Genomic DNA, 16,152 nt, shown 5'->3' on the forward strand with positions numbered 1-16,152 from the left:
GGCCCATGGGCTTGCGTCATATCCGCGGACATGAGACGTGTTCGCTGATTGGACGGCGAGGGGCGTGGAGCGCGTCAGGTTTTCTGTGGCGCCCGCCATCTTGTATTCGCAGTCGACCGCGTACAGCGCAGTGAAACGTGGATAAAAAATTGTATTTAGTGCCGTGTGTTGGTGTGTAAGAGTGTTTGGGGAGGGTTGGGGAGTATGAGATAGGTTCAATGCTTTGTTTTTTTATGTGCTAGACCTTTTTGTTGCGTTCGATTTGAACACGGCTGTTCCGACATTTTGTAAATAAACTAAATGGTGGGGTGTTTAGAGGACGGAGTATGTGTCATTTTTGTTCGCAAGGAAGGTAAAAATGAGCTATGAACACTCGCGGTGTACTTAATTGTTCATAAATACACAAACTGGGGGTGTCCTCAGGACGCTGTCCGTATTGTAATCTATCTAGTTGAATGTGTTCTAAGAACACTCGCAGTGTCCCGAAATGGTTGCAATTACACAAAATGGGGGTGTTCTGAGAACGTTGTTTGTATTGTTTGTTGTCAGGGTGAAGGGGCCTCATTACGACCCAGGCGGTAAGTTACCGCCTGGGCCGTGACTTTACCACCATGGCGTAAACTACGTTTACGCCATGGTGGTTGGTGGACTTACAGCCCCATTCCGACCTTGGCGGGGCGGTAAGTCCCCAATCCCCATTTACCCTTCCCCATTCCCATTTTTGCCCCATAGGGCATAATGGGAGTGGGGAAGGCGTTAATTACGCCACCGAAAATTACGGTGGCGTAATTAACTCCATGGTCCCTTAGCGCCATGGATTTTAACACCTGCTAAAAGCAGGTGTTAAAAGCGCCATGGCGCTAAGGGACCTCGTACTCAGGGGGTAAGGGTCGGCGCTGTTAACGCTGCCGTAAACCCCTTACCGCCTGGGTCGTAAGGAGGCCCAAAGTGTTTTAAGAGCACTCCTTTTGTTCGCTAATAGTACAATTTCCTAGGGGCGTCAACCGACTTTTTGTGCACTAAAGAAACGATAAATCCGGCTGGTGTGCGTCAACATTATGTGATAATCCTATGACTGGCGCTATTGACCTGGCTGACTTGCTTTTGCGACACTAAATCATATCTCCCGCCACTAAGCCTGATATTATCAAAGCATTCATATTCCCCGCCTTTCTCCGTGACGTTACAGGGTGCGTAATGAAACGCGCCCAGTCGTCTCCAGTACTACGCGACTTTACACAGAACCCGGAAGACAACACACATTATGTCACAACACAGCGCGCCACAATTCAGAATATGAAACTGTGATTTAAAAGCAAAGAGCAAGATTGTAAATGTTGTAAAGTACATTTATTTGACATCAAATGTTTAGAGAATATTCAGCAATTTGCATTTGTCTTTGTTGTCGATCCGCAAAAGTTCATGTTGAGATACGCGATGTTCCTTTGCGGTACAGAGAGTGTTAGATCAGGTTACAACTCAGTGCGCCACAATTCGGAATATGAAACTGTGGTTTAAAAGTAAACAGCAGGATTGTACATTTGGTAAAGTGCATTTATTTCACATGAGATGTTTAGTGAATATTCAGCGATTTGCTATTGTCTCTGCTGTCGATCAGCAAAAGTTTATTTGGAGCCATGCGTTGTTCCTTTGCGGTACATAGGCTGTTGGTTTATGATAAAAGCAGTAAATGGTCTCTCTGATAATCGGAAGGTTGCTCCAACAACGAGCCGTATTGGTTGGTATGTTGTTTGTAGCCGCAGTACTGCGTAAGGGCATATTGGTCCTTGGCGATTGTCCCATAAAATGGTGAGGGTCATGAAGTTGCATATTTGGACTTGCACCTGGCAGTTGAAGACCCCATCCGCTGGAGTCTGTAAATCGTGAAATAGACAAAACGGGGCCACGTACCTATTTTGAAAAACATAAATTAGTCTCACCAGCCGATCTTCATTAAAAATCATCATTTTATTTATTAGGGCGTGAAACTATTTGCTATCGAAGATAGTGCAACAGAGTATGTTAATAATAAAATAATAATATTTTCCCATTCATATAGCGCTAAGAACTGTGAGGTATGTAAGTGGTATGTAAGTGGTGCTTATTATTAACCACAGTGTGTGGTGCTCATTTATCGACCACGGAAGGATGAAAGGCTGAGTTTCGCCTTGTCGGGATTCGAACTTGCGTTAGCAAGCTGTGCACGGATGTCAAAGCGAGCGCTGTACTCGCTGTGCCACTTGACAGGCTACAGTGAAGTGGCACAGCGAGTAGAGCGCTTGACCGCCTAAGACCGGTTAAATTATTTATATTAACCCACTCTGTGTCGTCTGCCTTTTTCAGAGCCCTCTAAACGACAGGGGATCAATTCGGCGGTGATAGTGCGCGGTAGAAAACATTATGCCACTTTCAACTAACAAGTTCAACTTCAGCGGTCTTTAATGCTACGCTATTGTAATTATATTTGGTATAAAGTAATCTAAAGGGTTACTTACAGTACAATTGCAATTTCCATTGTCTACGAGTGGTGCAGTCCCAAAATACGACTCTGCGTGTGCCAACGATCTTTCGCATAGTGATATAATATGTAAAAGTGGTTTCGATTCAGAAATGTCATCTTTATCTTCTCTTACGTTTTAGCAACACTCCTTCAAGAGAAGTCTTTCATCACAATCTCTGTCTGTCAAGGTCAAAACACAATACAACCTTATAGTCTGCTTCGTGACCCTCTCCGGGGCCCGAGAATAAAATGGAAGCAGCTGACCTTCACTGTGAACGAGCATAAATTCTTACTTTGCAACATTCTGTGTAAAGCCATCTGTAGAAGTTGGTTTTTGCATGCCATGTTTGTATATTGTTTGCGTGATATTAAAAAAAGTTTGTTTAAAGGACGTTATGGTTCTAAGTACAGCCGAAAGACCCCTGAAAATAGCAAGTTATGGTAAGCTATGAAAAATAACTCGCGCCAACACCATGCACTGCTAAGACTAACACCCAGGACATCAAAGATGACATCGCAAATGTCATTCATGAAATCACTGATGACATCACATGTGTATGTACTTTTCATGGAATTTGTGTACTAGGGATTTTTATTATAATGTTCCGAAAAAAGTGTCAAGGATATTGCAATAAATATCATACCATTATTAGTGCTTTGAACGATGCATTTATATCAATAAATAGCATTGTATTATGGGATTCTATGTAGTATACTGAGCTACTAATGGAGAAAGATAGCATTGTGTGCAGAGTACAAGATAAAAGTATAATATTTGTAATGTTAATATGTTGAATAATGAAATGATAATTGTCCTGAAATGTTCAAAAATTCACTAAATGGGTGTGTTCTGAGGACGTTATTCGTATTGTGTGATTGCTTAGCTGTATGCAATGAGGGAATGGTACAGAGAGTAAAGTGGACGCCGTCCGCGGACACCGCGGCTGTTCGTGGACAGGGCTTGGAAAATCCGGGTTTTTCCAGGAAATCCAACATGGAAAGAAGACTGTACGGATCAGCCAATCAGATGTCGAGGTTGTGGATTTGTGTTGAAAGAGACTGTGGGCCTCATTACACGGACGGCGGTAAGGGTTACCGCCCACCGTTAATGGCAACGGTGACCGTTAACCCTTACCGCCGTACTACGAGGTCCCTTAGCGGGTTGGTGCTCTAACGCCTGCTTTTTGCAGGCGTTAAAAACCAACCCGCTAAGGGACCTCGGAGCTAATTACGGCACCGCAAAATTGCGGTGCCGTAATTAGCGCCTTCCCCATTCCCATAGAGCCCTATGGGGCAGAAATGGGAAAGGGGAAGGGCAATGGCGGAAGGGGGATTTAACGCCCCACCGACCTTGGAATGGGGCGGTAAATCCCCTTACCGCCAAGGCGGTGCCGGTAATTTACCGGCATGGTCCAGGGTGCTAATAGCACCCTGGATCACCGCCTTCCGTGTAATGAGGCCCTGTGTGTGGTGAAGATGGCAGAAGTGGAGAAAGTCAGGGTGTTGGTGCTCGGAGATATGTTTGTGCATGGTTTACAGCAGTACGCTGAATGCAGGCATGTTGCAAAGAACTTTGATGTCAAAGGAGTGGAGGTGGTGTGGAGCACTGTGCCTGATTGCAATGTACAGGGAATTGTACAAGTTTGTGCGGATATGGCCACGATGAACAGTCCGCATGTGGTAGTTTTGCACTATGGTGCTTTCCATTTGGGCAACGTCAGTGCCCCTACTTTGTTGGCTGATTTGGAACGCTTGGTTCAAGCCGTAGTGAAGATCCTTCCAAATGCGAAAGCAATTTTTTCTGGATTACTACTTAGGGCAATATGGGACAATAGTTCAGTTTTTTGTCCTCAGCAAAACATTGCTAGGTGTGTCATAAACCGAGGCATGTGTGCATTCATGCTTAGAGCTGGTATGTTCTTCTGTAACAATGAGAATATTGATGCCAGTAATGCTGTTAATTTTAAAGAAGATGGCATTTGTTTATCTTTTACCGGAAATGCCTTTTTATTTTGGAATGTAAGGGTTGCTTTGGCGAAGGTTATGTGAAGATTTTAGGAGTAAAGTAAGAAAAAAAAACAAGAAAAAACATATAAAATAACAGGTGTCTGTCAAGCATCTGTAAAAAAAAAAAAAAAATGGCTCTTTTCAGAGCCAACTTCAAAGGGGAAATGGGGCACACTATTTAAATTTACGTTCACCACGCTCAGATTTTCGATGTGTCTGCGGACATGGCGGTAGTCCACGGACATGAAAATCACTACGAGGGGGTTAGTATGTTCTATGTTACATGTCAGGGATATTATGGTTAAGTTGTGCTACTAAAAACCTATGAAATTCAGTGAAAAAACTTTGTTAAAGGGACGTTATGGTTCCAAGTAAAACCGAAAAACCCTTGAAATTCGCCAGTTATGGTAACATTAGCAACCATAACTCGCGCCACCGTGCACTGCTAACACTAACACCCAGGACATCAAAGATGACATCACAAATGTCATTGATGACATAACTGATGACATCACATGGCTGGCTCTCCCTTTTTATCCTTTACTGACATATCGAAGCCACATAGTTTTCTACAGTAACAGTCAGGAAGTAAAAATTGAAAAGGTACTATATTTGTAGACTTGGGGTCCTGTCACATCGTATATGAAACATGTACATAGCGGAAGATACAGGCTTGAAAGAGAGCAATCCTTTCTGTGCATGAAGATAATCATTATGGTTATCAGCACTTTGTCATAGTTTTATTTGTATTACTCTACCTTCCCTCTATATGCTCATATTTGTATACATTATACTCACTCTCCATAGAGTGAATGGGAAAAAATTTTGCTCGCGTCTACAGCCCAAACCGCTGGACGGATTTCCACCAAATTTGGACCAGGAGCAGCGGCTTGGTCCCGAAAGCGTGCTTTTGCAAATTTGGTGAAAATCCGTCCAGTAGTTTTTTTTAAAATGACCAAAAAGTGGTTAAAAAAAATTTAGTGATATCTGTGTTCGGTTCGCGGACACACTTCCCTGTTCGCTCCGCGGACAGTGTCCTGATTGACCAATCGTCTTGCGTGATGTTCGCGGACATGCAAAGTGTTCGCTGATTGGACGGCGTGGAGCGTGAAGCGCGTCAGATTTTTCGGTAGCGCCCGCCATATTGGATTCGCGGACGTCCCCGGACAGCGCGGTGAAACTTTGTTCAAAATGTGTATTTTGTAGAGTGTGTTGGTGTGTAGGAGTGTTTGGGGAGGGTGGGAGTGTGTGAGATAGGATGAAAGTTGTGTTTTTTATGTGTTAGACGTTCTTTTTGTGTTCGATTTGTTTGCGGACATCACAGGTGTTCTGAAATTTTCTAAATAAACTGACTAGGGGGTGTTCTAAGGAGTCAATATGTATCCGTTTTGTTCGCAAGCAAAGTGAAACTGTTCTAAGAACACTCGCGGTGTCTGGGGAGTGTTCATAGGTGGTGTCCTGAGGACGGTGTCCGTATTGTTCTCTGTCAAGTTGAATGTGTTCTAAGAACACGCGCGGTGTCCTGAAATGTTCGCAAATAAACAAAATGGGGGTGTTCTGAAGACGCTTCTAAGAACACTCGCGGTGTCCGGGGAGTGTTCGTAGGGGGTGTCCTGAGGACGCTGTCCGTATTGTTCTCTGTCAAGTTGAGTCTGTCCTAAGAAAACTCACGGTGTCCTGAAATGTTCGCAAATAAACAAAATGGGGGTGTTCTGAAGACGCTTCTAAGAACACTCACGGTGTCCGGGGAGTGTTCGTAGGGGGTGTCCTGAGGACGCTGTCCGTATTGTTCTCTGTCAAGTTGAATGTGTCCTAAGAACACTCGCGGTCTCCTGAAATGTTCGCAAATAAACAAGATGGGGGTGTTCTGAAGACGTTTTTGAGAACACTCCCGGTGTCCTGGAATGTTCGTAGCGGGTGTCCTTAGGACGATGTCCGTATTGTTCTCTGTCAAGTTGAATGTGTCCTAAGAACACTCGCGGTCTCCTGAAATGTTCGCAAATAAACAAGATGGGGGTGTTCTGAAGACGTTTTTGAGAACACTCCCGGTGTCCTGGAATGTTCATAGGGGGTGTCCTGAGGACGCTGTCCGTATTGTTCTCTGTCAAGTTGAATGTGTCCTAAGAACACTCGCGGTCTCCTGAAATGTTCGCAAATAAACAAGATGGGGGTGTTCTGAAGACGTTTTTGAGAACACTCCCGGTGTCCTGGAATGTTCGTAGCGGGTGTCCTTAGGACGATGTCCGTATTGTTCGTTGTTAAGTTGAAAGTGTTCTAAGAACTATCGCGTTGTTCTGAAATGTTCGTAGGGGGTGTCCTGAAAACGGTGTCCGTATTGTTCGCTGGCAAGTTCAAAGTGTTCTAAGAACACTCACATTGTTCGCGGACATTAAAAGTTTCCCATAGATCATAGTTGAAATGTTTGACTCTATGGATGTGATATGCTGCGGTGGTTGTTGCCAGGGCATAGAGTCTTGGGTGCATGGCCCTGGCAACAACCACCGCAGCATATCACATTCATATTTGTTTATAACTTTGGGTGAAAAACAAATGTATAAGGAACAAAGGTATTAGATACTATGGATGTGATGTGCTGCTATGGTTGTCCTTATTATTGTATACTTACTGTTTGGTCTAGTAATGGGAGTCCATGTTTTTCTTCTTCATTTCTGTGATAAAAGAAAATAGCATGTTAGTATTAGTATTTTGTAATGACTTATTACATTGTATAAGCAATATACTTTTATTTTTTTTCGACCCTCATATTTAGTAGAGTACAAATCAGAGTACTGTGCAATTTGCTCAGTTTCTGTATTTGTTGCTAAAATCATTGGGTCTGTGGGAGAAAAAAAAATCCATGTTGGATTTAAAAAAAAAACCTTTTTCTGTTATGCTACAGTTTATTTGTTTGTTTGTTTTCAGTGTTCACTTGTTGTTTCTGGCTAATGCTTTATACTTTGCTTTGTTGTATTTTTTTGGAACAGTAACAGATTCTTCATTTGTTTTGATATTATAAAATTTTGGAGCAGTTAGATACCAATGGGCGTATTCTAACTGTCTATTTTTTTAATATATTTTAGTGGTTTTCATTTACCTATTTGGATATTGTTAAATTTTGGGACAGTTAGATACCAATTGGCGTATTCTAACTGTGTATTTTCTGGTCTAATTTAGTGGTATTCATTTATCTGATTAGTTGTTGTAGAATCTTTGAGCAGTTAGATAGCTTTTGGAGTATTCTAACAGTTTATATTTTTGTAACACAAATTTACTTAAAGGTTTAAATACAGTTTATTTATCAAATATTGGTTTTAAGAACATCAAATAAGCGTTTGTAAGATTTGCTGGTAATCTCTGCTTTAGAGTAATGGTACTATCATTACATTCAAACCATCCACATTTCTTTTTTATGTATGCAGTGTAGTGCCCTGAATTGGTTGTGGCTCCTGCGTGGTAGATTATACCTATTGTTGTGAAGGTTTTCTTACCAAGTGATATTTGACCATGTGTGAATCCAGTCAGCTTGCAGTTGTTTTTGGTACCATCTGCATTGTAACGTAGAAGCATTAGTATTACGTATTTATTATATGTTTGTATTACTAACGTGGAGCGATTATCTGAATTGCAGGTAGAGCATAATCTACCATGGTTTGCATTTTGTACAAGTTGCTGAAATGGAATGGATTCACAATTTGGTATTGATATATATATGAAGCGTTCATTGGGGATTTCTTCTTGTGTCACATTGTTGCAGAGAGTGCATGTATGTTTCCACATGTATGAAATCTGAAAGATTTTATTTATAGGTATGTTTTTGTTTTCCAGTACTTGTAGTAAGTACATTAGAAATTCTTGTGGATCTTCCTGTGAGTTTATAGTGAATTTCACCATTCCAGCACAGTAGTCCAATTGTCGTCTTATTCCAAAAACACTATATGTGTTGTCAGGATTGTCTGCTGCATTTCTGTGAAGTACTAACATTTGCAAACACAATGGGTCTGTACTGTGTGAGTAAATGTTGTCAACAATTGGTGGCAATTGAAATAGAATATTGATTGCTACATTTGCATAGCAACTTACACCAACTATATTTGAGAATTTAAATGGTCCAGGTAGTTCTGTATCTAACTGCTTTTTTTGGAGTTTGTCTTCCTTCTTTAAAGAAGTACCTGGTTTACTTTCTCTAATTGATTCTTTTTTGTTTGTGGTACTTGATGAAGTATTAGTTTCTTTTACTCTCTTTGGAGGATTTGCAGTGACGTCCTGTTGCATTTCAGTTTGATTTAGTTTTCTTTTACAACGTTTTAGTTTTTGTGGAACAGAATATGTGTTTAGATGGGGAGTGTATAGTGCGCGAAGTCTATTATATTCTAAAATGCAAGGAATATCAGCGTTTACTTTACTTGCATCAAAGTTGATTAGAAATAGACCGTCAAGTGTACGTAAGCGTGATAGTGCTACGTAGCTCATGCCTTCTTTAAAGACTGTGTTACCAATATCTATCATTGCTTTGTCTAGGGTAAGACCTTGTGATTTATGAATTGTGACTGCGTATGCAAGAGTTAGAGAAAATTGTTCTCTGCGTACATACATATCTTTGAAGAGAAGGAATCTAGCTGTTGAGCGTCCTATCCGTTTTACTTCTGAAAGTTTGTCAAAGAGTATATTGACAAACTGAATTTTGTTGTCACGTGGGTATGTTTGAAAGCCAACAACTGTACCCAGTGCTCCATTAACTAGTCCTTGGTCCACGTCAAGGTTACGTTTAAGCATTACTCTGCAATTTAAGGATAATTTTAACATCTTTTCTAAGCATGCTGTGTTTGAGATTGATTTTTCTAAATTATTTAGTCTTGTTGTGGCTTGGTCACACATGGGTAGTGTCATACCATGTACATCTAGTTTGTCTGTGGCGCTAATTTCCATTATTGGTTGCATTTCTTTACTTAGCATGATTTCATTGAATTTGAAACAGCTTGCAAGAGTTGGCATTAAGGCCATACAATTGACATTTTTGTGGGCTAATTTTTCCATAACATCTGTAGCACATGCATTATCGCCATAAAGTGCATTAATGTGCCGGGTTTTCAATGTTGCTTCTGCTTCTTTAGAAAGTATACCAACTCTCAAACTTTTTAAAATGTTGGCATAAGTTAGATCTGCAGATTGGCGCATGTTTTCTGTTAATTCTCTGTATTGGAAATGTTGCCAAAGGTTGACATTTCCAATGCTGCCAACAGTTTTACGGCAGAGTTTGTGCCCTAATGTTTTAAAAATAGGTTCACCTTTTACTGGTGTTAATTGAAGCAGATCTCCAAAAACAATAATGTGTTTTCCTGCAAAGAGCTCTTCATAGTCTGTTTTGAGTACTTCTTGTAATCTGAGGTGAATCAAAGCTAACATCAGGTTGGAGACCATGCTCACTTCATCTATTAGTAGCATTTTCATTTGTTTCAATACTCTGCGTAATTCCATTGCAGCTTCTGCAGAAAGTTTGTAATAGTCTAATTTGTTCTGGTGTTCTACTGGTAATAGTAGTAATCGGTGTAATGTAACACCACCTATGTTGTAGGCAGCTAAACCTGTGGGGGCAGTGACAACAGCTGACAGTTTGTTGTTTGTCAATTGTTGAAGGAACTTACTAATGATTTTGATTAGGAATGTTTTGCCAGAACCAGCTTCACCACTGATGTACAGTAGTATAGGTTTATAATTATGGCAGGAACATTCTTTATTTTCATGTTTTACACCATGTGCAATTTGTTTTGTTACTTCTTGAAAAATGCTATTTTGCACATTGTTTAGTTTTGATTGTAGTATAGTTAAGTCTTCCTTATCTTCATACTGACACATGGTGTTTTCTATTTCTATCATAGCTAATTCTGCCTCATTTGTTATTAGTGGTTCTCCCAGTGGTTCTTGGCTTCCTGTTACAGAAGGTTGACTACTGTCAGGAGTATCCTTATCTAGTTGAGCTTGGAGTTCTTCTTCATGTTGCTGTTCATTGTGCAACATTGTTTTGTACTGTTTAAAGTTTACATCAGTTATAGTGCTTTCATTTGCTTTGAAAGCATCCTCATATGAGTCATAGTTATCTAGTAATTGTTCTTCTTTTGTCCATGGTTTGAAGAGTTGTAGCAGGGACATGTAATATACTTCTTTATGTTGAGGAGTCTTCAATGACAATTTGATATGATTAATTAAATTTGGTTTAGTGAGTTTAACTAAGCTGCCTTCACAGTCTGTCACTCTATATGTACCTTTTTTTTCATCGGGTTTCATATTATTTTTGTATGTGTAGTTTTGGGCTATTTGGTATAGACACATGTTTTCCAAAGTATTACTTCTGTTTGGGTAGTATGTGTCCAATAAATTGTTTTTTAAAATGTCTTGGCTGTTGGGATCATGTTTGGCTATTGTTTCTATATCTTCATATGATTTTAGAACTCTTTTTCTAGATTTAGCTGGACCAAGACTTAGCCATACTATATTTTCAGATTTACCATACAATGACGTACCAGTTAAACGATCAGCTGCTTCATAAGATCCACATTCTCTATGGGTGAGCATTTTTATGCCCAAGCTGTATAATTTCTGAGATACTGTTTTATCTGATGACAGGTCATTCCAGAGGTCTTGGAGCTCTGTCTTTTCTGCAATGTACTGCACATCTATGTTTGCATTCCATAAGTGGGCAATGATTGCATTATAATCATTGATATATTTTTCTTCTTCTTTTCTTTTTATGTAATATGTATTTTTAGGTGACTTTCCTTTAACAGTATGTCTAACTGAAGACATGAGGTTGTTTACTTGACCTGTATTTGTAACTGGTCTAGGGAAACCAAATCGGCATTTGGTGTAGTATTTGCCTTTGTTTTTGTATTTGCGACGACAATATTTTCCACATTTGTGTCTTTGAAATTGTAAAATTTGTGCACAAAGATCACTATTTGTGGCTTCTGATGGAATTTGACAAGTGACATATTTTTCAATAAACTGTAAAACAGTGGCATCACTGTCTTGACCAAATTTAGGAGCATCTTTAATCCATAAAAGCATGTGGATATGTGGTGCTCCTCTGGCTTGGTATTCTTTTCTCCAAAAGAAGTGTTGCACTTCTCCAAGGGGAGGAACAGTTTTATTACAAATAAAATGTAGCATGGTGAAAATATCTTGAAACATTAACAGGATCCAAAGAACAAAGTTCTCCAGGTGTTAGAATATCTATGTTTGTTTTGTTTTTATTTGATATGCGTAGGAAATCATGTAAATCTTCCCATGCATATTCTGCACAACTTAATGTAACAAACCAAGTGGGTGGGCCAAGGTTTCTGATCATACAACGTACATCTCCATGACGTCGAAACCAGTACTCTTTAGTACCACGCATATTTGCTAATAGATTTGTAATATTTGATTGTAAAACCTCATCCTTTTGTTGCACTTTCTCTAATAATTGTGTAGCTGTCATATTTTGAAAGTGTGATCCTGATTTTAATATGTGTGCAACTCCGTAACATAAAGTTGCTAGTTCACTTTCAAAGAGTAGGTGGAATATGTATTCCACATTTTGTCTAAATCTGGGATCTTCAGAATACATCCGTAATGAGCGGTATTCTGAAGCTGATATTTGAATAGGTCTATCATCATATCTTCCTCCTTTGCCAGATGGAAAGAGTAGAGGAAAAGCACGTGCTTCTATACTTTTTTCCCATATACTGATTGGCGATCCTTTTGTTTGATGCATTTGGTAAGTTTCCAGTACATCTTGTACGGTGTCATTAAAGTGCAAAGGATGAATTGTATACTGGTCTAAAGTATTTGATATTGTAGCAGGATCTAGTAGCTCAAATTGACCAGCTTCTTGTGTTTCTTGAATTATTTCAGTTGTATCTTTCAAGTTTTCTTCAATATTAATTTCTTTGTAATATTCATTATTCTCTTTAAGATATTGGAATGCTTGTCTAACTTTATATAAATCTACCAGCTGTTGCCATGTTTTTTTGTCTTTTGTAGGTACTCCATTTACTAATATAATTAAAGATTGCTGCATTGGACGTTGCACTCCTAGAGTATGCACATTTTCTTTTAGATTTAATGGTAAATAAACTACTATTCCACGAATGCCTTTTACCAATTCAGAGGGAGGTAATTTTGCTGTTTTTGGTTGAAGGCGTATTATTGCTTGAAATGGGTGTACTGTTTGAATTATGATGCTCTCATATAAATTAAGTTATTGTAGTGGTTTTGGTACTGGGTATAATTCCAAATTATTTGTGATAGAACATGAAGGAGTTTGGTTGTTGTCAAGTTTTGTAGTGCAATAACTGCAAAGTATTAAGGGCTCAGTTATTTCATATTTGTTTTCTGCTAGAAGGTAGAGAGCTAATTCAAACCATTTAGAATCTTCATTGTCTTCTATTTTGTATGATAGGTCCACAGTTTTTGTGTTTCTTTTATATAAAATTCTACGGCAACATACACATACATGGTTTGGTACTTCAGCTGATGTACTTTTAAATTTTAGTATTTCTTTTTTGTATGTGTTTAGCAAAAGGTTGCCATGTGTAGAATTGTTGCTTAATTGGTTTAAACCTATTTCATCCTGTAAATGGCTTTCACTTCCAAAATATTTTTTCTGGATATAGTGAAGTTCTTCAAGTAGGTCTTTTGCTGTACATTGTAGAATGATGTTATTTAACTTTGCTAGTGCTAAAGCAGGACTTTTAGCTTAGTACAGTTTATAGACTAGATTTCTTATAGTTGAATGATGTGTTGATATCCTTTTGATATCATGGAAAGTGGTTTTACAAGTAGGTCCTGTAATGCAGGCCAATGAATGTCCTTGTAGTCCTGTGTACTTGCGCACTGGACAGGTATCTATATTTTGCAGTAATTTAATTTTGATTTTGACTTTGGTTTTACATATTAATTGAGGAATTGGTGTAAAGATTTGAAACATTGTTTGGGAATGTTACACATTGACGTGCATGGTCATTTGTACACTAGACGTTCTGATTCAGTTGAATGGAGGGGTAATTCTAAGTTTTCAGGGCATATTTTTGTAAGGAGTACTTCTTTTTCCATTATGGTATTATTCACTTTTTCATAACATCGACCACTGCTATTTATGGCTATTGTATTCGTTTGCTTTTGTTTGTACACTTCTTCATTAAAATATGGTTCTGTGCTCGTAGTGTGATTCCATTCACCTCTGCATATACTTAAGAAGTTCTTTCTGTTGACATTTCGCTTATTGAGAAGTCTTTTTTGTAATTTAGTTATTAGTTTTGTTAGTAGTTTCATTTTGTTTAACAGTAAAATAAATAAATTTCTTTTGAGAAGAATTGCACTGTCCATCAATGCTTCTAAGATTAATTTCCTACGATAGGTTTCAAGCTTTGAACCTGATTTCTCTCCTGTTTTTATAAGACTTTGAGGGACTTTGTGACGGTATATTTTGGCTAAAATACTTTTCTTGGTATGCTTACTTTGCACTATATTAAAATTTGAAGAAGTAGTTTTATCTGTACTGATATGTGATTTTCTGTTAATTGTTTTTTGGTTTGTTTTACATTTTGATAGAGGAAGCGAAGTTGTTGTACTTGAAACTTCTTGTGTTTCACTAAATGATTGTATTAGCTGTTTTGTTTCAACTTTTTTTTACAAATTCTGCTAGAGATGGATGCTTATGTTGGACACCTTTATTTTCATTTGCTCTAATTTTGCGTTGCTTTCTATGGAGTTGTCTTTTGGTAGGCATTCTTTAGGGTCTGTTGAAAAAAATAAAGAAGATATGGGTTGGGGTGTTCTGGAATGTATGTGTGCTGTGTGCATGAGTGTTTGAGTAAGATGATAAAGATGTATGTAATGGTGTGTGATTGTGCATTGGGAACTAAAACTAGTAGGGGTAGGTATTCTTGAATTTATGTGTCACTAAACTGGGGTTCAGATGACAAAAAAAAGTAAGCTAGTGGTGTGGAAAAGTACAAATAGTAAATGTAATGTATACAATTAAAACAGTTGTTTGTTCTATAATATGAACATTGTAGTGGTTCAGTTGGCTAATTTGTGTGTCCAAAAAATAGAAATTTGTGGGCCATTCTGGTTGCAAATCGTTGTTTACGACATGGAAATTTTTGGACAAAATGGTACAAAATCTCTATTTTAAGAAACCAAAATAGCTGGTATTAATGTTGTAGTATATTTGATTAATAATATAAATAATATGGTGATATTTTACTTACTTTTTTTTAAATTAACAGGTAACTTCTTAGTTTTTCTTTCTTCTTCGAATTCGGCTGCTTCTTTTCAGGAAACTGGTCTTCACTGCAACTGTGAAAGCTTCAAATTAGTAACTTTGTTTGTATATAGCACTGTTTTTAATTTAGATATTGATTTTTTTAATTGAAATCCTCAGTGCCTTCTGTAAAACCATTAAACTAATGTATTTACATAAGATACATTGCATCAGTTCAGTGCATATGATATGTTCTTAATGAACACATTGTATTGAATGACTAACTGTAGCAAAAATAAAATATCTTTACTATGTCTTGTGAAATTTATAATATATTAGTGAATACCACTATTTCTGTAAGTAAACTGTTTTAGGTAATAGCGCCTCAATGTCATGTCTAATTTAAAGTAATTAAGTAAATAAATAAATAAAAACAAAAAATATGAAATTGTATAAGTATTTTTATGAAGGTTTAAACATAGATTGTGTTTGCATGCAATTTTGTTTGAATATATGTAGTCTATATATTTCATTTAAAAAATGTTAGTTTAACATGATTTGAGTGTGTGTGTTTAAAGAAAGTAAAAAGTATAAAGGTGTATAAGTGGTAGTTGATTTTAGGAAATTGAAAAAAGTACAGTAAATTCATTTAACAGATTTTACAAGGTAAAAGTCTGTTTGAAAATGTGTTCATCTACCATAGCTCTCAAGTCACACGCTTTTGGCGGGTGTCACACGCCTTGTAAAGGGCAGACTCACCCGCCAAGCCTCCTGCACGCCCATTCATTCCAATGGGCGTCTCACCCGCTAAAAACAAAATCGGGTGATTTCACCCGCCTGTAAAACAAAAATGGTTGAGAGCTATGTCATGTACTATACAGAAAATATGCATACCTGAAGTTTGTGTTCATGCATATGGATATACATGGAGCTGCAAGTAGAAATCTTGAAGACTTGTACAGTATTTGTGGTAGATGCTGCTTGCCAATGATATGACACTTGTACTCGGAGAGATTCAGAGTACATTTGCAGTGCTGATCTATGATGATGCAGTTAGATGTAGAGGTCTTGAATGTGATTGGTGCATGGTCATGTGATTTTTGAGGTACATCCAATGAGGGAATGGCAGAGAGAGTGTAGTGGAAATGGTAGAAGGGCTGTTCATGTTACGATATGTCCGCGGACATGGCGGTAGTTCCAGGACATCGGGAGTTACATCCGGGGATTTTTGGGTTCAGAAGTCATGCAAATGGGAATAAGCACTGAAAGGGATTGGTCAGGAAAGTTTGGTGGGTTTGTTGTGCCAGGAGAGATTTTTTGAGATACTCTTTTTGCTGAGAGAACAAAAGATAGCTATGTGTTTCAGAAAACAGATTGTTTGGATTTTAGGAGATTCGTGGAT

The sequence above is a fragment of the Ambystoma mexicanum genome, chromosome 10, assembly GCF_040938575.1.
Source record: "Ambystoma mexicanum isolate Mex_15411 chromosome 10, UKY_AmexF1_1, whole genome shotgun sequence".
Taxonomy (NCBI): domain Eukaryota; kingdom Metazoa; phylum Chordata; class Amphibia; order Caudata; family Ambystomatidae; genus Ambystoma; species Ambystoma mexicanum.